This window comes from Triturus cristatus, chromosome 8 (genome assembly GCF_964204655.1).
Source record: "Triturus cristatus chromosome 8, aTriCri1.1, whole genome shotgun sequence".
NCBI lineage: Eukaryota > Metazoa > Chordata > Amphibia > Caudata > Salamandridae > Triturus > Triturus cristatus.
The window spans coordinates 1,666,194,311-1,666,220,491 of NC_140591.1; positions in this window are offsets into that span (position 1 = coordinate 1,666,194,311).

Here is a 26,181-nt window from a genome sequence, read left to right on the forward strand (position 1 = left end):
AATATGTAGAGAAAAAGGTGTCGATTGGATAGTAGCCTTACCAGTCGCACTCTTTTACATGAGAATGGTAGCACACTCTCGAACAGGGCTATCCCCTTATGAGGTGATCTTTGGCAGACCACCGAATATGTGGGGGACGCCTATACCCCGTAAAATAACTGATGTTGACTGTAATATGCTGACAGATTACCTGGCTTCTTTGATGTCTGCACTACAATCTTGTCGTTCACAGGTAGCTGCAGCCTTTCCTGACAACACTGAGGTGAAACCCCATGACGTAGTTCCGGGGGACCTCGTCCTCGTGAGGAATTTTGACCGAAAGACTCAGCTGGAGCCCAGGTGGAAGACACCCAAATTGGTCCTGCTCACCACAAGGACAGCCGTGAAGATCGAAGGAAGAAAAGGATGGGTGCATTCAAGTCATATCAAGAAATTTCATGGACTTCCTTCAGATGTAAATAGCCCACCCCGTGTGTCTTCACCCATTGACTCAAAACTACCTTTGACTGAGGCTACCAGTAAGGAACTTTACAAATTAAAACTGAGGCCTAAGCCGTCGGACGATTTGATTGTTTAAGTCCTCTCCAAGGTGAAGCGGTTGAATCTGTCCTCAACATGTATCCCTTAGGCCTGAATCATGAGACATCGCGAAAAATGTTGAAACGACATGTGTACTGTAAATCACTGCGTAGCCACTGTACAGTGACTTTATTAATTTTGTTTTTCTTGAGTTTTATAATAATTACTGCAAGTATATTGTTGCATATATATTATCCTATTTCTAAACATAGGTTCAATATAACTGATGAACATTCTTTTAGTGACCTACCTCCGCATGAATTGTCCTATAGGCTTGCGCTGCGCAATAACACTTTCATTAGTATGTTGCATCATTCCCATCAGACTAGTAATGCTACTAATTGTTGGGTGTGTGGCCGACTCCCTCCCTATCAGAATAATAAAGGAGTTTTGCCTTTCTTTCCACATCCGTTTACACATAATGGCTCCTGTGGAGCATGGTTTAGTTTAATCAATTCCATAGATTCAGACACAGCAGTTTATCAAGACCATTGGGTATGGGGAAATCTGAACCTAGTTTTACTCAAGGTCTGCTACCCTGACAAGGAGGGTCGCCCCAAAAGAACAGGAACTGATCTAGAAAATGAAGTATATGGATTAGGTAATTTTACACCTAACCTCATGATTCTGAATGTCGAATCCGAAGTTGAACTAGTTTTGCCAACAATGTCAGTATTCCCAGCAAAGGGTGAATTGTGTGTAAGGAAAATTGGTTCCATACATATGGGCCATAGTAAATGCACTACTATAGTAGAATTCAGTGATCAAGGCAAATCCTCATTTAGAGCTTCTCGCCACTCCTACTTCATATGTGGTCAGACTGCATATATGCGTCTACCTCTAGATTGGGATGGTACCTGCTACATTGCCTTCCTTTTGCCACCTGTTTTCCTAGCCCCTCCTGATTATTACAGAAATGTTCATTTAGTACACAATAGAGAGCGGAGAGATCTCCCAATTGTCGATTACACTGAGACGGCATGGGACAAGTATGTAGATTTTAATAAAGGTATCTTTCCCTATATAGGTACAATTTCAAATAGTAAACTGATACGTAGATTAACCAAGACTCTTGAAGCTGTAGTGAATGAAACTATTGCCGCCCTAGGCAACCTGACAGAGGAGCAATCTGCGATGAGGATTGTTGTTCTTCAAAATCGTCTTGTCCTTGACGTCATCCTGGCCGATAGGGGCGGAGCTTGTAGGGTCATCGGATCAAGCTGCTGCGTATTCATACCAGAAAATTCGCCATCTGTATATAAAGCTATAACTCGCCTTCATAAGATTGTGAGCCAGATACACCAGAATCCAGGCACTTGGACTTGGTCCGGGTGGTTTTGGAGTGTGATATCAGCCTGGGGATGGAGAGTTCTATCCTTCCTAGGTATTGGCCTTCTTATACTATTCAGTTGCTGCTTATGCCTGCAATGTGGACCAGCGATTTGTGGTCTGTGTGCCACATCGTGTATTCCACATCAAGGTTTTCACTCAAGATCCCGGAAGAAGAAAGAAGAAGAAATGATGCTCCATGAACAAATCGATGGATTAATGAAGATTGATGTTTCTTGATGGGCAAGTAGGGGACAAGGAGGGAATGTGGAAATATGGATTTTCCTGATCAGTTATGTCCCCTATCTTGGACCCCAACGGTTCTATATGCATGTTACAAGTACATGTATGTTCCCTCCAGTTCCAGTTCTTAAGACGCAAACACATGTGCGTCCACCGTCAACATGTCCTCTGTCAGATCCGCCATGAATGGGCTGGATATTCGATTCCTAAGTATGAAAGGCCACCGACTTTATATGGCTCAGTTACTCCATTTTTACAGTTCAGGCGAGTAGGCCCGATTCTGCCATCAAGCCTTTCCCTGCTCTCTGCCTCTGACAGCTTCAGCTTGAGCTCGCATCTGTATCCATGAACTTTGTCCTACTCCCTGTGCGGCTAACGGTGCCTGCCTCGGCCAGTTTTGCCTGCCTGCCAAGAAACCGTATTTCACCTTCGAGTTATCTGCTTTGCTCCTCAGCCGATGCATTCCTGTCTAGTAGTTTAGGTAAACATTTCCTTCAGCTACCGAGCAAAGGGCCTGGCCTCTCTGTCCTCATGCAAGTAATTCATAGCCCTGTTACCATGGAAAGTTTTCTGCCTCTTGCATCTCATGTAGACACTTAGACGCTTGTGCACGCACACACAGTCAGTATAGAATAGATTCTGTCCGAGAGTCCTTCCTTTGTGGATAACATAGTTCTTTAAACATAGGATGTTAGATATGATTTGGGATTAGGTTGACTTGACCCCCCAGACTTCTTGTCTCCACATGTAGAGCTAAATGTCAAGTCCCCTTCACCCCCTAGTTGCACGTCAATCACACGTCATGCTGCTGCGCACGCATCTCTGCCAAGTATTATCTTATAGATCCACCTATATATGACATCATAACCAATCATGTTTCTTTTTACTCCTCATTTACGCCCATTTTTGGTTACGCACATGAACTATCATTTTCCTTATCAATTGTTACGCCTTCTGCATTTGTCTCATTGTAATGTACATTCTATAAAAATGCTTGTCTATCAATAAAGTATTGTACTTCACTTCCTGAACCCCCGTGGTGACGGAACATGAAGGCCGCGACTCGAGTCGGCCATTTTGGAATAAAGCCCATTCAGAAACCTCTTATACCACGGATTCTGCCTCTTATTTTCCTGAGCTATTTTATTTAGATTCCGTATTAAATTCAGTCCCGGTAATTAAATTATTTACCACAAAGGACAAGTAAAACTTAAAAGCACATATCCTATCTATTAAACACACAGCGCTTTGAGACCATCACAGATGAGTTGTGCTCTCTACAAAACACTGATTTATTGATTGATTGACTGTACCCTGCCTTGGAACTATAACTGCTGATTAGTATATATTCTAACTATATAGCAGATCTGGGACAGTTTGTTAATACATCAAAAACATTTGTTATGACAGCGGTGTCAGGAAGAAAAAAGCCAATATCCCTCCAATTAGAGGGTGGCTCCATAGAATGTGCGGAGCGTTTCATGTACTTGGGAATTTTCTTCGACTCCAAAGTGAATTGGTCAGCTATGGTGAGAATAGAACATAAATTATGAAAAGAAGCCTAGCAGCCCTGTTGAAATCTGCCTCCAACATGGGTAAGAAGCCTGGTAGGGAATTGGTAGAAATCTACCAGGAAAAATCTGTAGCCTTAGCTACATGTGGCGCTGAAATATGGGGCACAGCCCAAGTAGGTGCCCTGCAGACCGTGGGGGACAATTTTGGTAAAAAATTACTTGTTCAAACTACTTGTTCAAACTTGATTGCCCATAAAGAACATGGCCTCCCTTTTATAACCGATTCTATTAAATTTGCTCTTCTCCTTTTGAGGTTAAGAATCTGGAAAAGGGACTCGGTCATAAAAAATCAAACAGTGATAAAAGATGTAATTGAGCTTGACCGTGCCTACAGTATTCCATGGTTATTACATGTTAAGCAGTCCTTTGCAGATCTGGGTCTAGCGTTTCTCCATGAATCACCCTCTAATTGCTTATCCTTCTCTAAATCCAAGCTAAAAGAAGCATGTTTCACTAAATGTAATATTGAAAGAAGGCAATCTAATCAATGTAAAACTAGGGTGATAGCGTATCAGACGTTGCCTAGTGTGCCCATCAGAGACATGCTTCTTATCTTTCTTTTGTCACGAATAATATGCACTGCTATTTACTGACTAGGCTGAAATTAAATTTTTTTGCTTTCATTGTAGAATACCCAGCTGGAACACATACGATAAACCCCCGGTTCCTATGTCCCAGTGATGATCTCATCAAACTATGATGCTTATCGTTTATTTTTGTTCATTTTACAAGGAGGAGAGGGATATGTTTATATGCAATTTCTGCGTTGGAGGCGGTGCGTGCGCTTGTGTGTGGTGGGTTTTGTAAAGGAGAAGTGGATGGAGTGGTGGTCGGTACAGAGCAATTCCGTGGTGTGGCTGAAGCGAATGTTGATTCCTCCAGCGAAGATGGGGTCTAGTGTGTGTTCGGCTGTGTGAGTAGGGGTGAATACTAGTTGCTTCAGTCCTATGTTGGTGAGGTTCTCTAGGAGGGCGGTGGTGTTGGTTTCATTGTGGCTGTCTAGGTGGAAGTTTAGGTCTCAGATTAGTATGTAGTCTGTGGAGGCGAGGGCGTGGGGTGCGATGAGGTTGGCGATGACTTAGGTGGTCTGTAGGTGAGTGTTCTGTGGAGCGCCGTTCTGCAGGTCGGCTGGATCTGGAAGTGGATGTATTCCATGGGGGGCGCAGTGTCGTCCGAGTTGCTGGTGTTATGTTTCGATTTAGATGCCCGTACATAGGTTTCCTGAATCAAGTCGTTATATAGGCACACTTCACATTGCCCTTATTTAGGCATAGAATCCCAGTCCTTATTTAGGCATTTGCCATGCGATCTAAGTACAAGCATGGTCACCTACATCCGTTCAACCAACGCCACAACGAGTTCTTAGAAACCAGACCCATGAGCCGTTGGGACTTTCCCTGCTTTGATTTCTGATTTCTCCAAGAACTCATCTATTATGCATGAACTACTATTCCTTAGGGGTTCAATCATGACGTCTTCCTCTGCCCGACTCTACGTCAATGCTAACATTCCTAGACACCTTCCAGGTATAAATATACCTTCACTTACCATGGCAAACCACGGCACGGCTTGGCTCGGCTTGACTCGCCTACACGGCTCGCCACGGCAAGTTCCGAAGGAACTCGGGTTCCCGCCTGACACACTGACCAGACGCTGTCATCCCTGCTCGCAGAGAATCCAGCTTCCAGCATCCAGTGTTCTGACTCCCTTCGCGGGGTGTTAGAGTTTTAGATTAGAAAAGAGATTCCCACCTCACTCATTCTAAGGTGTGGAGCTGACTAGAACCTAGAAGGATTCTTGGCATTCCAAACAATAGCTTACCATACTATAGAGAACAGCACCTACTTCTTACTTTGTACTAAACTTAGGTTAGGTACACTGAGGTAGTAGTATTTAGAAGCATCAGACGAGTATACACTTTTTAGTCTATGTTATTTATGTATGTATAAATGAATATATGTCATAGCTAAAAAGACAATGCTATTGCAGTATTATTTGTTCTTACTGCTTACGCTGTGCGTATTATATCTTGCTTACTGTCTAATGATTGTAACAGCTCATATCTCTTACACAAGAAACAAGACTGTTCAATAAATCCGATTCTGAGACACGTTCCGATTCTAAGGGAAACAAAGTTGTCAGGTTTATGCGGTTGTCAGAAACTACTCCTTTCTTGCTAATTCGAGAAGTTTCTAGTGACCTCTGAGTTAGCTGGCACACAAAGTAATTAAGTTTAATATACTCGATAGAGGCATATTGACCTTAGTCCTATGCAAAAACCATAGTGTATATTATTCCAATGCGCAGAGCCTATAAGGGAAATAGGAACTACACTACATGGCGCCCAACTGTTTGGTAAGGTACTAATTTAACGCTAGATACTGAAGTAACTCAGTGGTGCTTTTCTCAGAGACCCCTACTCATAATTCTCCATAAGACGTCTGAAGTGGGTGGGGTTAATATCCACCATAGCTGAGTAGAACGAGAATCCTATGTATTAGCTATTTGGTTTGTTCAATGTTGAAGGGTACAGTGTTCCAAAATATTGTGCACCTTATCTTTGTTTCCTTGAAACTTGTTCTACATTTTCAAAAAACAATGTCCACTAACGGGGATATTGTAGATGCGGCTGAACAAGTCACAACAGGTTTTAATCTTACAGGTTTAAATGAAACCGATGAGTGTGTTATAAACATCCATCCAAATTTAAAGAGAGTCATCACTCTAAAACTTATAACACATGGCCTAACACCAAGAGGTGGTAGAGCAGTTTTCGTGATAGAGGCACATGAATCTTTTCAGACAGAGGTATTCCAAATCAAACCCCTCACCAGGGGAATACACAAAAAATTACTCCACAGACTGTACACGCAGTCATGGGTAAAATGCCCTCAAAATGTGAACAAATTTCATTCTGGATAGCTCAAAAAATTACTCAAATCGAAGCAGTATTTCCTAATTCTAGCACTTATGAGAAACACAGAATACTGACAATCTGTCTCCCAATGGGAATCACACCACATCTGGAAGACTGCACCCCTTGGGGCACAGGCTTTGCTGCCATCTATACTAAAACACATGGTGTTCCGTCTATTGCGGTAATACCTGATATCCTGAAACAAATTCAAAATGAATACGGGGCAGAGCCTGCTCTGAATTTAGGTATGAAATTACTAAAGAACTTCGACGAGATCTCAACAATAATAATATCTAATATTAAAGGGGAGGAAGCAGCAGTGGCGATCCGCCAACGATTAAGGGAATTTGATGTAACAGAACATCAGCAGGAACTACCCAGAATAATAGAAAAATCCTATGAAGAATTAGGCAGAGATAGTTTGGGTGGAAAACCAGTTAAACCACAACTGTCTGAAGGTCCTGAGAAGGACTCTATTAAACACAATCCTACATCTTCTAAAAAGAAGTGGGGAAATAACAAACAACATTCAAAAGAGAAACATTCTCAATCCCGAGGTGGGTCTCCTCAAAAGGAGCCCTCTGACAGGAGGTATAACCTCAGGAATAGGGATAATTTGAAAAAACCTGACAGGTATCAAGATACTGATCAACGTTCCTCTCGTACCTTTCAGACGTCTTCACAGACATCCAAAAGAAGAGGACGGTCAGATCACAAAGAAGAACGCATGAAGTCCAAAGACGATCAACACGTTCAGAAAAACAAACCAAAAACTCAATTCACTAAGAAGAAGGTAGCAGGTCTGAAGATCAGATATGTCGAAAATTCTGAGAACACAACTCAAGAATGGAGAATGGGCTCAGGCAACGCTGGACAGTGCAGCACAAGTAACAATAGCTCGCCAGACCCTGAAGGAACTTCTGGAGATAGTGGACTTGAATAAGTACATCACAGTTGAGACTGTAGACACCAGGGTTAGTTCTCCACAAAAGTTATTTGAAATAACACTCCGGATGGAGGGAGACATACCAAGAAAAGTGAAAGCACTCTTTTGGGAGAAGCTTTCAAGAGGTTATGAAATACTTCTAGCAGAACATGACTGGAAACCAGAATTTGTCAGGGAGTGCCCACATGGCGAAGACATCATTATGCCAGCCTTCTCCAACCATGTTCCAAAACATTTAAAAAATACATATGCCAGGAAATGGGCTAAAACATACCTTTGTGGGCTATCCCCTCCCCTCCCCCATCCTTTGTTTCCTGTTTCCAAACCAGACAACACCTATTGTCTAGTTTTGGATTACAGACACCTGAACACTTGTTCTAAAACATTTGCTGTGCAAAATGCACACAGTACAGCATTAATGAATAACATTGTGCTTAAAAAATATAAAACCAGATTAGACATTTCAAATGGTTTCTTTTGTCAAAACATAGCACCTGAAAGTAGGTACTTGAGATCTTTCTCAATAATGGGGACCCAGCATCACTTCTGTCGACTCCCACAAGGGTTCAAGAACAGCCCGGGGTTATTCTCAGCAAGAGTAACAGAGTTACTACAAATTTATGATGACGAGGCATTGTCATATGTCAATGACATCTATCTAACAGACGATGACCTGGATAGGCACTTGAACAGGGTGAATACCATTATACTGGATTTTGCCTCTGAGGGCTACAAATTTATTTTCAAGAAATCAAGAATTGCCCATCTCAATGTCCTTTTCCTAGGATATGAACTTTCAAGTGAAGGCAAAAGCCTGGCAGCTAACTTTTTAGAAAAGTGTGCGCTGCTCAAACCTCCAAAAACGCTGAAAAACTTACAGTCGATTCTAGGTTTCCTAAATTTTGGAAGAACTTGCATTCTAAATTATGCAGAAAGAGTTAAACCTCTCTACGAATTAATCAAACCTGATTTCAAAATCAAAAATTGGACACAGGAACACACAAATATCCTGCGTTCACTACAAGCTGACATGTTAGCGACAAATCACTTACAGACATGAGTTAATACACGCAATTTAGTGATCTGAATAATTTCGAGTCAATGCGGATTCACCTACTTAACTTTTAATGAAGGTGAAAAAGTACCAATTGCATACAAATCACATTTGTATACACAAGCGGAAATGCGATTCACTTTGATTGAAAAAATTCTGACAGCAGTTCAAACCGCTGTAGCAAAAGAAAGAGCTCTAGCTCAGGGGAAATGTATTATTGTCGTGACACCAGTACCAGCCTTAGAGGCAGTTACAAAAGTGAGCATTCCAAATCCAAAAGCTTTACATCCAAGATGGATGCAATGGGTTAATTCTCTTGCTGCAACAGACGTTGAATACGTTTTTGATCCTAATTTAAAAACACAAGCATTCCTGCAATACGAACAAGAATGTCCTCTGCCTATTGAGAGTCTCCCTCTTGACCAGTATGAATTTATAATTTATACTGACGGATCAGCACAACCTGCTACTGGAAGTAAGCAAGCTTACAGTGCAGCATGCCCAATTGTTAAAGGTCGCATGCGCGATGGTCAATTCCGACCAATGGTCACTAAAACATAATCTCTAGGAAATTGTACAGCTCAGCGAGCTGAACTACACGCATTCAAATTGGCACTTGAAAATATGGATTATGAATTACCCACACTTATAGTGTGCGATTCTTTTTACTGTGTTCAATCATATTATAAATATTTACAGAATTGGCTTCAAATTGGTTTCAAAGATACAAAAGGTGGCACAATCAAGCATAAAAAGCTTTGGGAACAAGTAGTTCAGTTGCGAGATGGGCTACAAAACACTCACGTGATACACACGCTGAGTCATCAACGTGATGGCATTCACGTTGCAGGGAATTCATTGGCTGATGAAGCCACGAAGGGGGCTGTGCAAACGGATTCCGTAGCTGCGATCACTCGTTCAAAAACGAGAATAGACAGTGAGATATTGTTGGCTGTCAATGCATCAACCAAAGGCAGTAGTGTAGCGTTACCTAAATAAAATCCTCCCAAATGCTCATATATAATTGATGCGAACCAATGGAAGTACAAGTCCGACCTTACTATCTGAAGACCCCGTGCCAGGAGAAGTAACCCATGTCCACACCTTACCCCCACCATCTATTGAGGCTGTTAGTCTAACAGAACGGGGATATAAGATGGCGAGTTGGAATATTGCTGGGTGGAATAACAAGATAGATTGTCTAGGATGGTTAGAATTTATAACCCAATTTGATATCTTGTGTCTCCAGGAGACTTGGGCGGCCGAAGATGTCTATCTTGATGGGTATGTTGCCTATAATTGCCATGCTCAGCCATCCAACATGGGGAGAGCCAGTGGTGGAATGGTGATATTGCTCTCTGTGAGGTTACCGGTTCGAGTAAAAATCCACCGGACCGTCGGTCTGCACTCTCAGTTGTTGTGGTTACAAAACAGGAATGGGCGAAATGTTTTAGTTATAAACCACTACAACAATGCCTTTAACCACTCAAAAACAGATATGGTTGATGAACTTGAAGCGGAGGTGGAAAGGTTATATGGGCGCAGTGATGTGTCTTTTGATATTTTGTGGGGCGGAGATTTCAACATTCACATGTGCCCATTTGTTGGCAAAAGGGTGTGTGGGCATGGGGATGAGGTGGGGGAAGATCAGACCCACTTTTTACATTCGGTTTATGGGGAATCCCTAAACACTCTTATGCTTAAAATGGATTTATGCATTATGTTACCTGGCGTAGACAGTGAGGGCAATTCGGTACCAACCTTTATTGGTAGGAATTGTGCCACGGTTATCGACTACCTCATTGTCTCCTCCAGTATTACAGCTTTGTGTTCCTTACCCGTAATAGTAGACCCAGCCCTAAGCGATCATAACTGTCTAACAATGTATCTCTCCTTGTGGGGGGATAAAGTAAAGGCGTTACATGGTGCAGTGACAGATATAGTTCCACATAGACCCAATGGCCCTAGAATTAAATGGGGTAGGCAAAATGAGGAACATTTACTATGTACCATTGTGTCTGCTTGTATAGATGAGGTGGAATGCTGTCTCGAACCCGAAAAGGATAATGCTGATATTCTAGCTAGTTTCGACATCATTAATAAAATAGGATATTATCTATTTCTTGGCCCAACTTTATAGGAATCTGACAGCTAAGATACGATACGGGCAATCGGGGGAGTGTACACCCAGTGTTAAAATAGGTTCCGGAATTAGGCAGGGATGCGTCCTTGCACCTCTTCTTTTCTCCCTTTTTATTAATGCAATCGAGTCGGAACTACGGACCACCAGTGCAGATGCACCGACTGCTGGCGGCCTTTCCATCCCAATATTGCTTTATGCGGATGACGCGGTTCTGCTCTCACAAACCCCTCTAGGGTTGCAAAAACTTATGAATAAATTTGCAGATTTTATTAATGGGAGAAAATTAAAAATTAATAATTCGAAAACTTTTATAATGCTCTGTGGGAAGAAAATTAAAAACCTAAGGCCCTTCACAGTTATGGACCAAACTATAAAAGTGGTGGACAAATTCTGTTATCTGGGTATCACTTTTAACAGTGGGGGGATGTGGACACCTGAAATGATTAATGTAAGAGCCAAAATGGCCAAGTGTTCTTTTGGCATATTTAGGTTTGCATCCAAGCTAGGCTCAAGACGGATACCAGACATGTTGTACCTATATCGCCATAAATGTGTTGCTCTGGCCCTATATGGCTCAGGAGTGTGGGGCCATTGTAATAACAACATGCTCCAGGTTGAGGAAAACAAATTTGTCAAAAAACTCCTGTGTTTACCATCTTCTGCTTCAACAAAGCTGATCCATCAGGAGGCTGGTCTAGAACATCTATCTGACTTGATCAGATTAAGACCCCTGTTAGTATGGAGATCTATATGGGCTAAGGAACAGACTGGTTTTACAAGAAAGATTATTTTAGATTGTCTTTACATGGACAAATGTTCCCGCATCCCCTGGCTTAACTATATTATCCGAACATTTAATGATGTTTTTAATCTCACGGTGCGTGATAACCCTTCTTGTGTTTTAGATATCCCGAAGAGTGAGATTAAACATGAATTTCTGAGGGTTAGCATGGTGAAGCGTAACGCAGCTACTGCTCAGTTCTCCTCACATGTTTTTTACGACAGATACACTAGGGAAGAAATGGGGCTCTCAGGATACCTTAAATTGGTTACTATCCGATCCCACCAATATGTCTTGACAAGATTACGGATGGGGATTGTTCATTTGCTTGTTGCGTATCCTGTAATGAAGACTTATACTACTGCCCCCTGTCCGTGTGATGGGACCACAAAGCAAAGTACGGAGCATTTTTTATTGTTATGCCCTCTTTATCTCCACCTTCGAAAAGTATATCTGAAACCGCTTTTCAAAAAATATAATGTATCCAATATTGTATCGGCCATGGGGCTTTTATTTGGACTTAATTCACAGGACATCTGTTTTTTTACTGCTGTATATATTTTAAAATCGATACGTCTGAGGAAAAGCACCCTTTTTTGATATGCGATTAACTTAAAACCTGCTGTACCCTCATGTTTTATTACTTATGTATGTATGTACTTTTATGATTATTAATCAATGATCGAATAAAGTTTTTGAATTGAATTGAATTGATGCGAACAACATTCCGTTTGCTCGAATCCCTGGAGTGGGGGAAAGGGTAATTCCAAACATGGAACGTAGATTAGGACTAATCCTAGCAGCACATGAAGGGATAGCCTCTGCTCATGCAGGAGTTTCTGCCACAGTATTGTTATTAAAACAGAGATATTGGTGGCCCGGCATTAGAAAACAAACCAAGAACTATGTTTTGGAATGTGAAATATGCCAACAGATGAAAGTCTCTACAGTGAAACGTCCTGCGCAGACACCCCTGTTAATTTCCGATAAACCATTATCTTGTGTTTACGTGGATCACTGCGGTCCCTTGCAAAGGGATGGTAACTATAAATATATCTTGGTCGCAGTGGATTTGCGTTCAAGGATCCTATGGATGTGGCCTCAGCGCTCAGCTGATGCTCGAACTGTTATAAAAGATTTGCGAGACTTTATCGGCACATACGCAATTGTCACGTTACACTCTGACCAGGTCCCTGCGTTTAGCTCTTGGGCTTACAATGAAGCCATGGCGAGTTTGGACGTTGCATTGCGGTACTCCTCTCCATTCCATCCTAGGGAAATTTGGTTGTGGAAAGGAAAAACTGGGACAAAAAGCGGTCTATAACAGCTAGAGTATTAGGTTTGGGTGATGGGTGGGTCAAACGTCTTTATGGGGTCCAACACTCATTAAACAATTTGCCAAGAAATTCGCTAGGGGGGTCACTCCATATGAGGTCCTATTTGGGACAAGAATGTGGGTTCCTGATCTCAAATGTAAAGGCACAGTGGTGAAAAATAAACCATTTGATATTAACCCCTTCGATGCTGCGCAGATTCCGCCGCTGTGCTGACGGAATCTTGCGCGGGCGTGGTCATGACGGAATGGTTCCGTCATGAGCACAGCTCAACCGTGGGTCATGACGGAACCATTCCGTCATGAGCACCGAAGGGGTTAAAGATCTTTTGGCTGTTTTACAGGACTTAAATGTACTAAGATCTAAACAAAGCAATGTGTTCCTGAATCCAACCACCACTGGGGAAAATCCAGCCGTCCCAGCAAGGCCTGTCTGGATCCCAAAGCTTGGGGATCTAGTCAGAGAGAAGATCGCGGACAAGAAGGAATTTGGGCCTTCTTACAGACAACCAGTACCTGTCCTAGCCATTCACAGGACAAGAACAGTACTTCTGCCGCCCCTTGCTGGAAAAAAGGAGAAAAGATTTGTGTTGCTCTACTTCATCAATCCACACAATGTGGCCGATACTAAGCAGTAGGCCATGTGGAATCTGACCACCGGGGGGAGGTCGACATACATACTATTTTACAAAACAACAGATCAGATCCTGAATGGGAAAAATGGCTGCTCCGGCCCACAGACATAAACATCTGTCAGGAAAGATTCCTGAACAGAATACAGGGTTTCAAAACCCACGCTATGTTCAAAGACAGCATCCAGGGGTAGTAACAACATACAGTGTAGGAAAATTATGCCTTGATTGGCTACAGACATCTACGCTAGAGGATGTGAAATAACACTTATCTTTACTTAAGGAAGACGCAAACCTTAGGGATTTCTTGCTAGGTCCAAGAAAACCGCGTCAAAAACGTTTCATATATGCCGGCATCTATGTTGCTTATAATGAAATATGAAAGATTACCCAAGCAGACGCCGCAGAAAGAATACGAGAAATTGATCGTATTAATTTAGAGAAATCTCTCACTGTGGTAGAGAATGGGTTAACAACTCTGTCATCCAGGATATATTCATTGGGCAACATTGTATCTTCTGCTATTGACATTGTGGAACAAGATTTGGTCCTGCTGTGTCAAGGGTAGTCTCAATTACGTTCTATTCTGTTATTAGGCTGGACGCTACAAAACTTGCGTGCAGGCTATGTGCCCTGGCGTTCCATTAACACGTTTTCTCTGTTTTCAGAATACAATCTCACTGAGAAACAGATCGAATTGGCACAAAGGGGAGCAAAGTATACAGTGCTGAGCATTGAAAAACTGGAAAAATTGCCATTTACGGTAGCAGAAAACCAGCTACAGAATGGATCATTCATGGCAAAATAACTCTGACTGGTACAACTTTCCATTTTCAGTATTGCCTCAAACACATGCCAGCAGGCAGATTTGAACGGTTGGGTAAAGAAAGAATACATCAGGACATCATGGGATTTACCTTACACACAGATGTTGGAGTGGGGGGCTTGAAGTGTTTCTTAGCGGTACACACTGTGAGAATGCACTGAGCGGTTCACAGATTTGTCGGGATATACGTTTACACGGGGCCTGTAGCAGTTCTACTGCTAATTTATCCTGCTACCTGCAAGGTTCACCGGCCGCTGTGATTAATCCAACGTTTGGACAACTTTCAAATGGGAGTTACCTCATGTTGAATGATCAGAGCTGTTGTGGCATGTTGCCAGGTATCCCATATCTAGTAACGGTTAGTTCCAGGGTGTCAGGAATTCCCGTCACACAAATCATTGTTTATCCTGCGTTATTTGCAAACACCCGTATGGTGGAAAACTTAATCATATTACAATACTCCAACAAACATTGCCTTAATTGAAACCTGTGTCTTTTGTTATGTTTTAGTTTTCTATTTGTTTTGGCCAATGCTTATTGTCTATAGGAATCCTTTGCCAATGTTTGTTGAAGTGCATGTATCAATGCTTGTTGTGTTTATTAAGCAGTGACACCTGTATTAAAATGATGGCTGCTCTTGGCAGTTGAGAACATGAGCACACACCCGGCGACGCCAAAGATCCTGACTATAAATAGCCCAGTGTTTCTGTCACTCATTGCTTGGCTTTCTGTTTTCCCATCAAAGAAGGATTCCTCTCTGCGCGTCATCAAGGAGAGCATGATCAAGGATTAGAGCCTCGCCGTGTCAACATCACGTGACATCGTCTTCAGGAAAAGCTCTCCGTCTTCGAGCCGGCTCAGACGGAGTGTAGGACCTTTCAGAAAACCAGATCACGTGTGCAGTGCAAATTGGACATCGCGTGAAAGAGCTAAGTGTTCTTGTCATGCAAATTCATTTGGTTTATTTGTCATGTCTGAAAGAACTTGAAAAGCTTATGTGTTTTAACTCATAGATCTTTGGGTAATTTGCCACTAGTTGATTTGTTTGTTCGAAATAGCAAAAAATATTATGATGCTGATGTTTTTAGCAGATACTTGTTGTTCGCGCTTTGAGCAGTTAAAAAGTAATCAGTATTCCTGGAACTTTTAAAACAGCAACAAGTTGTGTGCACGCGTATTTGGCAGCGTGTGGCCAACGCGAGCTTGTGTAATGAGAATTGTTTTATATTTTGACGCATATCATTTTGGGTGCTATTGGGCCCTATTGAGAGCATTTAAAAGCACATCAGACTTTATTTGAATTTTGATTTTCCCAGAGTTTAGGGACCTTAAGCACAGTTGAGCAAGGTGTTATGTGGTTGTTTCTGAAGAGACATTGTAACGCACAATAAGGTGAGATAATAATGTTTTGAGATAACAAATATTGTAAGTGAATTTGCATAAAACAGAATACAAGGTCTAATACAATCCTTGTTTATGTTTATAGAAAAACTAAAGGTCCAAGCCTTTAATGTTTTTGAGAGACAACTTATGCAAAGTAACCTAACACCAAGAAAAGGTAATATGAATGTAAAAATATTATGGAGCAGTATTGCTTTTAACTCTGGGTAGTGAGGGTTTTCTATGCTTATGTATATATATTCTTTGTATGTTTTAGGATACACATAGGTGGTTTGCCGAGTCAACTTTACAGAACCTGGCTGGTCCAGACGGTACACCCTCTTCTTGGTGAAGCGCAAAAAATAGCAGTCTCTTTTCTTCTTTGTCTCTCCTCCCAAACCCCCTTCCCTCTTTGGGCACCTGCCAGGGCTTCTGTTTTGGTCAGCAGCACTGAGAGGTGTTCAGGGAGGGTTGTGGAACAAGCATCGTTCCTGCAGACGGACCTGGTGTTCAGGTGAGTGGCTGGACTCACATTTAACACAGGGTTACTTGCTGTATGCAAGTCTTGTTCCCCTAAATATACACAGTCAGGGAGTTGCCTTTATGGCCTTCACTAAACATCTCTTCTATACGAATTGACACTCTAAGCAGAATGAAAGCCATTCTTTTGCAAAAAACGGTGCCTTTGACCTCGGCCAAAGAAACCTATGATCTACAAATTGCAAGGACTTCGGCAGAGATACAGGCTCTGTTAAGTACAAAATGCCCAACACATTTCACAGAAATGTTGGGACGTATCTTAAACATGTCTGATACAAGCAGTATTGTGCATGTATTTAAGACCGTATGTTCAGGACTGTTAACACCTTTTCAAGCAGTCCTCGGAATCATTCCAAACTTCATGCACTCGGTGTTTGGTGGTCTGCCACTAATTCAAGCACTTGCTGCAGGAATCCTGTTTTTATTCCTACTACTACGCTATGGCAAGCCAATCCACCAGCGTCACTCCCAGCACCTTGGAGAAAGCTCTCCTGGAAAGGAAGTGTCGTGAGCGCATAGTACAACTTTTGGGTTTACCTCGTCTACGAGAAATAAATACCACATGGTCTCTGTCGTTCAGACCAATCTGGCAAGATTGCATTTTACCTGTTCTAAGATGCCTGCTTTGCGGTGAAGAATGCATGCTAGACACTCCCATCAGTCATGCCAACGGATATTGATGCTCTGCTGGACCCGATAACAGCCCATGCTCCGTGTTATCCCAGAGGCTACTAATCCTGATATAGCCATTCGTTGAGATCTCACAGACGAAACATGCTACTGCTGAGGTACGAGCTGGATCAATAGGCACACAGGTAACATCGGTAACGAACACTGCTACTGACGATACCTCACATCTATGTGCAGTTAATCTTCTAAACGAGGTATTCCAACTCTCACCAACATTGGTAGATGATTTTTTGTCTGCAGGAATAGACAATTTCATGTTTTCACCGACTTTTGATTAGACTCACAGTGTACCGGGTAATCTGTGAATTTGGCCTTCAGTTTTCAAAGACAAACTTGGAACTTTTTCTCTTATCATAGATTTTTTTTTCATGCTCAAGTACTTTGCTTACAGTAGAACTATTCATAGAGAACAGACTTATTTGAACACTTCCAGGGACACATTGTCACCTTTTCTTCACACCGATTTCATTTATGTAATCATGACATGAAATGGCATTCGAAAAAAAAATATATTTTTCTGTAACATTGAACCATTTCGTCATATGTATATATTTCTGCTCACTCATTTAGCATCTGTTATGAACATATGCTTAGAATGAAACATTGCTTTATATATTCAGCATCCTTGCATTTCCATGTCACTAAAATGTTTTTAACATGGACGCCTTTTATGCTATTAGATATCTTTTTAGCAAATCAAGTGATACTCAATTTTATGGATTTAGCATGTTTACAATGTTTAGCATTTAGTAATGTCTATCATTCGAACTTGGAGCGATTGTTGTGTTTCGATTTAGTTGCCCGTACACAGGTTTCCTGAATCATGTCCTTATATAGCCACAGTTCACATTGCCCTTACTTAGGCATAGAATCCCAGTCCCTATTTAGGCATTTTCCATGCTATCCAAATACAGGCATGGTCACCTACATCCGTTCATCCCACGTTACAACGAGTTCTTAGAAACCAGACCCTTAAGCCGCCGGGACTTTCCCTGCTTGGATTATTGATTTCTCCAAGAACTCATCTATTATGCATGAACTACTATTCCTTAGGGGTTCAATCATGACGTCTTCCTCTGCCCGACTTTACGTCAATGCTAACATTCCTAGACACCTTCCAGGTATAAATATACCTTCACTTACCATGGCAAACCAAAGCATGGCTTGGCTAGGCTTGACTCGCCTCCACGGCTCGCCACGGCAAGTTCTGAAGGAATTCTAGTTCCCGCCTGATGCACTGACCAGACGCTGTCATCTCTGCTCGCAGAGAATCCAGCTTCCAGTGTTCTGACTCCCTTTGCGGGGTGTTAGAGTTTTAGATTCGGAAAGAGTTTCCCACCTCTCTCATTCTAAGGTGTGGAGCTGACTAGAACCTAGAAGGACTCTTGTCATACCAAACTATAGCTTACCATACTATAGAAAACAGCACCTACTTCTTACCTTGTACTACGCTTAGGTTAGGTACACTGGGGTAGAAGTATTTAGAAGCATCAGACGAGTATACACTTTTTAGCCTGTGTTATTTATGTATGTATATATGAATATAGGGCATAGCTGAAAAGACAATGCTATTGCAGTATTATTTCTTCTTACTGCTCACACTGTGTGTATTATATCTTGCTTACTGTTCAATGATTGTAACAGCTCAGACCTCTTACACGAGAAACCAGACTGTTCAATAAATCCTTTTATTGAAGCACCCATCCATCTATTTCTGTGTAACTCTGGAGAAACTAAGCATGCACGACTGACTGAGTGAAACTGTTATCTATTGTTTCCACGATTCTGAGACACGTTTAGATTCTAAGGGAAACAAAGTTGTCATGTTTATGCGGTTGTCAGAAACTACTCCCTTCTTGTTTATTCGAGAAGTTTCTAGTGACCTCTGAGATAGCTGGCACACAAAGTAATTAAGTTTAAGATACTCGATAGAGGCATACTGACCTTAGTCCTATGCAAAAATGATTGTGTATATTATTCCAATGCGCAGAGCCTATAAGTGAAATAGGAACTACACTACAGTGGTTGTGAGTCAAGGGAGGTTTTGTGGATGATGGTGAGGTCTGCTCCTGGGTGGTTGGGGTGGTCTTTTCTCAGGATCTTGTATCCATCGGGGATTGGGGTTGCGATGTTGGGTGCGGAGCTTGAGTTGATCCAGGTCTCTGTGAGGAAGGCAACGTCTGGCTTGTGAGTGTTGAAGAGGTCCCAGATTTCTATGGTGTGTCTGTGCAGGGAGCGTACATGGAGGAGGATGCAGCTCAGTGGCTTGTGTGTGGTGGTATGTGGTGTGCTGGGTGTTGCTGCCGGGGTCCAGAGGTGGCTGAAGGTGCGGTGGCAGAATCGGCAGGAGATCAGGCCTTGGGTGTTGTTCAGCGTGAGAGCTGGCAGTTGTTGTTGTGTCTGGGGTGGAGAGTGTGGAGGGTGCTGGGGGTAGCAGCAGGGGGTCAGAGGACCAGGGTTCCTGGTCGTGGTCGGGTCGCAGATGGGCTTGCCTTTGGCTTAACAACGGTATACCCGCCGCACACTTCCTCTGTGCGGTTGTGGAGCGGCTGCCATTAAGTAGGGGTTGGGGGGAGGGCAATCACCTGGGAGGTGGGAGAAACATGCTGTGGGAGAGTCCGGGGAGGCAGCAGCGGCAGGGAGCATGGGAAGAGGAAAGAGGGAGCCAGGATAGCAACAGAAGAAAAGAGGTCGATAGAGAAAAAGGGCAAAAAGAAAAAGAGTCAAAAGGAAAAGGTAGACAGAGCAAAGAGAAAAAAAGGCTGACAGAGCAAACAGAAAAAATGGGGCAAAGAGAAATAAAGAGGCAAAAATAAAAGGCAGATAGAGCAAACAGAAAAAACCGGGCAAAGAGAAATAAAGAGACAAAAGGAAAAGGCATGCAAATATAACAAAAAAATCAGGGCAAAAAGAGAAATAAGAGGCAAAGAGGAATAAAAAGGCAAAAGGAAAAGGCAGACACAGCAAACACAAAAACGGGGCAAAAAGAGAAATAAGAGGCAAAGAGGGTACAGAGCAGAGTGGAGCAGCAGACGAGCAGGCTGCTCTTCCACTAGACCACCAGGGATGAGGTGCAGACAGGAGCCTGTGGGTGGAGGTGGGCCCCGAACACCTTCCAGAGGACTAGGGCTGGTGCCTAAGGGCAGACCTTTAACGGTGGAGCTGCATGGGGGAGAGCAGTGACTCTGACCAGGAGGTCAGAGGTCTTGCTTTTCTTGCCGCAGCGGCCACCATTAAGTAGGAGTTCGGGGAGGGTGATCATCTAGGAGGCTGGAGAGACACGCTGGTGTGGTGAGGGGTTGCGTGGCACGGAGCCTGCGGGTGGAGGAGGGCCTTGAAGGCCTACCAGAGGAGCACGGGCTGGAGCCTAAGGGCAGAATCTTAACGGTAGAGCTGCGCGGGGGAGAGCGGGGACCCTGACCACATGCTCCAAGGCAAATATAGTATTCTGCAAAGGATTAAAACAGCCCACCCATGTAATAATGCCAATAACCAGTTAATCTTATCACAAAGTGCTAAACTCGTACAAGTGCAAAACCAATAAAGTGCATATATTATGCATACATTAAGTCTAAATTGCAAGTCATCCTGCTAAGGAACCTGAGGCTAGAAAGTGAGCATGAAACCAGTCTGACAGTGACACCCGGATTTTCTTCCCTTCTGCCTGACCTTTCTTCCTTTGCGCTCATAAAGTGCAGCTTCCAAATTAAAGATAGACAGAAACAGACCTTGCTATTGCTGAAATGAGGGAGACTGTGTGTTCAGCCAAGCTGAAGCGATGCATATGCAACATACTGTCATAGCCATTTAAACACAAGTTGGTCACACATTGCTCGTCACACCAGCAAGTTGCCCCAAAGCACTGTGGTGAATGTAGTGGCGACGGCGGGTACGCCCATGCCACGATGTGTAAAAAGAAAAAAGTATGTGTTGCATTTAGCCATCCCTGGACACGTGTTTCGAGGTAGTTGCCTCTCGTCAGCAGGGAGCAGGACAATCTAAAGGGGTGCCGAGTGGACTGCCAAAATGTAATTAAAACAGGTCAAATACCTCTCATGGCGCGCAGGTGCAGAACCAGGGCTCGTCAGCCCGATAGCTCGCGGGAGCCGTAATAATTTGAACACAAGTTGGTCGCACACTGCTCGTCACACCAGCAAGTTGCCCCAAAGGACTGTGGTGAATGTAGTGGCGACGGCGGGTACGCCTATGCCACGATGTATAAAAAGAAAAAAGTATGTGTTGCATTTAGCCATCCCTGGACACAATGGGTGACATCCTCATCAGCTTTTTATGTAGACTTCGTCTTTGACCCACCTTTAAAAGACGAAAGAACTCTTGCAGTATGAGCATGTTTATCCCATACTGATGATTCAGCCCAATCTGCTATAGGTTCAAAGCAACATTATCCAGTGGCATGTGCCACTGTTATTGGTGTGATGTTGGATGGAAAATTCCAACCACAGAAAACTCGTACACAGTCCCTGGTGACTGTACTGCACAGTTGGCTGAACTGAAGGCTTTACTTCTTGCACTTGAACATACGGATCCAAAATTCCCCACACATATAGTGTGTGATTCATATTACTGTGTACAATCCTTGCATTATTGGAGAATGAAGGACTTTAAATATTCCAACGGCAACAACATCCAGCATAAAACACTTTGGATTGAGGTGGCAGACCTAAAGAGTACATTGCCATGGGCTCTGTTACTCATCCTTTGAGTCATCAGCGAGTGGGAACACATGTTGTAGGTCATTCTGTGGCCGATGAAGCAGCCACATCTACAGTTGTTACTGCTAATGATGCTGCAATTATTTCTTCTAAAATGGGAATAGACTAGCTTTAGTGAAGGCTGCACACAAAGGTTCTGCAACTGCAGGTGTAGTAGCCACAGTTTTGCAATGCATCAATGATTTTGGTGGCAAGGCTTATATCAACAGGCAAAAAATATGTCTTTTGTTGTGACATTTGTCAACAAAATAAAGCTTGTCCGTCCACTGCAGACACACATGTTAATTTCTAATAAGCCTTTCGGCTGCAATAATTGGACCACTGTGGTCCTCTTACTTTGGACACTGAGTTGAAATTTATCATAGTTGTAGTTGAATCTTGCTCCAGGTTCCTCTGGGTTTGGCCACAGCGCTCGGCTGACTCTCAAACTAATATTAAAAAAATGCAAGTCTTTATCAGGACACATGCATGCAGTACAATCCACTTGGCCATGGGCCCAGCTTTAGCTTCAAATGCATACCAGGATGCTGTGGCATCCCTGGGAATACAGGTGCATTATTCTTCTCCTCACTGGCCTAAGGGCAATTCTGATTTGGAAATAATTAATAGTAACTGAAAGCAGCCCTTAATAGCTAAAGTATCAGGCACTGGGCGTAGTTGGATTCATCACATCTAAGGACTTCACAGAGCACTTAATAACCTTCTTAAAAGATCTTTTTGGGATCAAAATGCATGTTCCAAACCTTGACAGTCCAGATATTGTGGTGGTTGCTAAGCTCGTTGACGTAGATACTTGTTGTGCTGTCTTACAAGTTCTACAAAAGTTCTGCAACACCCAATCCAATGAACGTTTGAAGACCTCCCCCTCTGCAAGAGTTGAGGAGAAACCAGAACCTTCTGGCTGGATTGCAAAGATTGAGGATCTCGTTTTTGAAAAAGTGGCTGTGAAAAGAAGTTCAGGCCTTTGTACCAAGCACTGGTGCCAGTTCTTGCAATCCAAGGCACAAGAACAGTTATCTTGCCACGACTGTCTGTTTCTAAAGACAATCGTTTTATCTCCATTGATTATGTCAAATAACACGATGTAGCCGATTCTAAATAGTAGGCCATGAGGAGACCTTGTAGTTACCAAAATCCACTTGCTGCCATACAGGAAATCCCTCTGCAGCTGGTGAACACCACCAAAGCTGTATCTCGCTAGCTGGGGGGCAGAGACTGCACTACAACTAATCCCTGCATCCGCAACCAGCAACATAGCAGAAGTGAGTACTGCTATTGCTACTGTGTCTTCTTCAACTGATATCAATAATGCAGATCCACCATCAGTGGGTCCACCTCTTTTAGATTTGTGAATCCTATTGCAGAACCGGAGTCACTAGGTTTTCAAGTAACTGCTTCTGGGTATTATATGGATCAAGATGATTTTTCCTCTGACAGTTCTCCGGCTTTTGGGTCTCCTCCATCAAGTACCTGTGTTTTCATTTCATGGCTGAAACACACTTATCTGGTACCACCACGGATATATGTTCAAATAGCACTTTCCTTAGTTTTTTCATAACTGTTGATTGGATTTGTGACTGTTTTCTTCTTGCTTGTGAATGGCCATTATCTTCCAGAATGCTCTCCTACAGAACTGGTTGATGGGGTGTTGGTCCCCCACTCTTCTTTCCATAAAACAAAAAGGGACTTGTACTTTGTGAACATTTCAGCTGTTTCAGTAGCTGATGAAATTGTTTGGGATAAAGATTCCTTTTTCTATATTCGGTCCTATGGAGATCCTGAAGATACCATATGTGTTTCGGGTTTCTATGGGTGATGTAAAAGTACCTTGGTTACATTTGGGTGATTAGGATGTTGAAACTCCATGCTCTCCATGCTGGAGTAGTTTCCAGTTTTTTAGTCCGTAGACCTGTACATTAATTCTGCTAGTTATGGGGAAATGTTCTGTTATCTTAATTTCCAACATAGTTTTCTACATCGAGCCACAGTCCAATGTACCACTTTTAATTATACACAATGGAAACATTGCCCCACTCTCCCGCAAGGGAGTTCTAAAACAAATAGAGAAAAATTCACATAATTTTCAGGATATGATCCTTCAGACCTAGAATCATGTTATTTAAAATGTGTCCCTACACCACTGAGGAAATATATGCTTACACAAACTAAGCTAAAATATACAGCTTTGTTTGTTTCTGAAATTGGCTGTTAAAGGCTATGACTATTGTGAGGGCACAATTGAGATAAAATCCATTTAGGGTACTAAACATTGGCAAGTTGAGGGGACAGAAACTGTATCAAGCATGTTTAATCCCAACACAAATGATCTTCCTGAATTATACCATCCAGCAGACTACATGTCTGGGACTGGCTAAAATTCGACAAATTCCACTGAAGATCAATTCAATAGTATTTTGCAGAATGGTATATTTAATTTCATGCTTTCAGTTCCTCATGGATGGTTACTGTGGCCAGTGGATACAAATGGTTGCCATGTTCATTTTTTTGAATACCACACCAGGGTTCAAGGCAAGCAGATCAGACCCCAAATATTCACACAAACATCGTTTAGGTATTGTTACCACCTATTCGGTGGGAAAGTTATGTCAACAATGGTTGAAACATTTCAGCCTGTCTGCAGCAAAACAACATCTTTCTTTTCTGGCCACAGACATGCATTAATATGATTTTTGTATTAGGACCTAAACCTCCATGTTCTAAAAGATTTGTATAAGCTACTGATAATGAAATTTGGAAATTGTCATAAATGGAAGCTCTTACACACTTAAGACAAATTGATCAAGATAATTTGGATAAAGTGCTTGCATTATTGACAATAGTAGTAATACGTTGTCTTCTATTTACAATCTGAATAATATTGTGTCATCTGCTAATGATATTATGCAAAGTGACGTGTCAACATTGTATCATGGGCAAAGTCAGCTTAGATCTATCATGCGATTTAGCTGGACACAACAAAACCTTAAAAATGGGTGCATACCCTGGTGCTATCTAAATGTGAGTAACCTTGTCTTGCCCTTTAATCTGACACGTAAACAACAACTCATGGCGAAGAAAGATACCATCTATACAATATTGCATTTAGAGTAGTGTTCCTTACTAGAGAAGAATGTGACTCTTCTGTCAGACATCCACTGGTTTGAAAACACGTGACTATTTATGGCTCATGCAATGCTTCAGTAGCAATTTTGGCCTGCAATCTAAAAGGAAGTCCTGCCCCGGCAGTCATCCCAAATATCCCTGTCCTTTCAAATGGAAGTTATTTAAGGCATAGTAACCAAGACTACTGTGGAATGCTGTCCCTGTCCCAGTGCCACACCTACTGAAATAATGTCCTCCTCCCACATGCAAAGGGTTGTAAATATTCTGTTATGGCCTACCATTCCAACCTTTAAGGCAGATTTTAACTATCTAAGCAGACTCAGAGAACAATTGTTTTAAAAAGAGGTAGCTCTCACATCTGCTCGAGAAACTTTTGATTTGTAGGTGTCAAGGGCATCCAGTGAGATACAGTCCTTTTAAACACATACCTCCCATTGCATTTTGTTGAATTAGTTCATTGTATTTTTGATGCATCTAATACTGCCGGTCTTGCACACTTTTTTAAGATTTTGGGCTCTGGCGTAATCAGTTTATTCCAAACAATCTTTGGGGTAATACCAACTTTAAATCACTCCCTTTTTTTCCAGTGTGTACAGTGGATATCTGCTGCTATTATTCCTCATTTTCAGCATTCTGGTTCTATTTTTGCCCCTCCATAATAGATGTTCTGTTTGCAAGACAACTGGCACTTCCATCGCTCCAGCTGTGTCATGACCTCATGCTTTGATTCTTCTGAATCTTTTGGCTCCAAGAATTAGACCTTGATTGGACACTGTCATTCCGACCTGTTTGGTTTACTTGCGTGTGACCTGTGTTTAACTGCCTCTTTTACGCTTTCAAATGGGCACTGGATATTTGCGTGGCTTTGCAAATACTGGCTCCCATGGTCATTGAACTGCTCATGAGTGTTTTAGCAACAAATTTTACGAATTGGCCCTTGGGCGTCTGACTTCTTTATTATGTGAGCTATTAAAGCGGTACAAACGGGGGTGGTGATGGACGGAGCATCAAAACCAATCAAACACTCACACCCAGTCAACAGATCTGGGTTTGATCCATCACGTTCTTTAGCCCACTCTGCCACCCCAGTTCAGACATGGCCATATGCAAATCAGTCTGACCCTGTGCCTCATGGGAACAGTCCAGCCCGAACTGCCAAGCCATGCCTTCCCTGGACCGGAAACAAGCTTCCTAGGACCAGTTTCTGGCATTTCAGCCGTCTTCAGCCAGGCTTGCTTGAATCCAGTGGCAAAGTGAGCAAGGGACTCACGTCTGAGCATACCCTGCCAACTTATGGCGAACAAAGCGGCACAAAAGGGGGTGGTGATGGACGGAGCATCAGAACCAATCAAACACTA